Source organism: Elephantulus edwardii, unplaced genomic scaffold (assembly GCF_000299155.1).
Source record: "Elephantulus edwardii isolate Elephantulus edwardi_28Jun2011 unplaced genomic scaffold, EleEdw1.0 scaffold00077, whole genome shotgun sequence".
NCBI lineage: Eukaryota > Metazoa > Chordata > Mammalia > Macroscelidea > Macroscelididae > Elephantulus > Elephantulus edwardii.
The window spans coordinates 14956180-14956996 of NW_006399827.1; positions in this window are offsets into that span (position 1 = coordinate 14956180).

Here is an 817-nt window from a genome sequence, read left to right on the forward strand (position 1 = left end):
CTGCACAGATTTCTGAGTTTGCAGACCAAGAGAACTCATGTGGGATTTTTGGCTGCTTGTCAGTGTGTGTGTGTACTCATAGTCTATCATTATATAAGTGAAGTTCTTCATCTCCCTGTTGTCTCATCCTTCTCAAAACCACCACAAAGACTTGTGACTTGAAATGCAAAAATGTGTCATGTAAAATGTCCTGAACTAGATGAATTGTTATTAAAATTTAAAATCTTGCATCAATATTTTTCTTCTTTGCCTATTCTGCTTTTGTATCCCATAGTTTAAGTTAAAAGATGAACTTTCAGCGATGGATAAGTAAATAATAATGAGAAGTATATTTGCTTCATTAGAAATAGAGTTTTATTTTTCATGTGCATAGAATGGCATTAACATATTATATTTGTAAAAATCCACATCGAAGAACCCTTACAGTTAAGAAATCCTGAAGAGTTGATGTGAGAGATCCCCATTCAAGAAAAGCTTTGATCTTGGCGTATTAATTTTTTTCAAGCCAGGAATTCAAAAGATGAAAGCTGAAATTGCTAAAGACTGTCCAAGAAGACTTGGGGTGGCTGTGTAATTATTTGGAAAAAGGACAGGCATTTACTGTTGAGTGAACTGTTGAAGAGCACTTAGGTTGAATAGATGGCTTCTCTTTTCTGATCCAAGAGGAACTGGAAATGTTTTCACATGTTTCTGCATCAGAGATGCTCATTGCCAGGCTTCTTAGCAGCAGGAGGTCCTGCAGGTGGTGCGGCAGGGGGCAGGCTGGCAGCAGGGGGGCCTGCAGCAGGGGGCCTGCACAGAGATGGGGTGGCAGCAG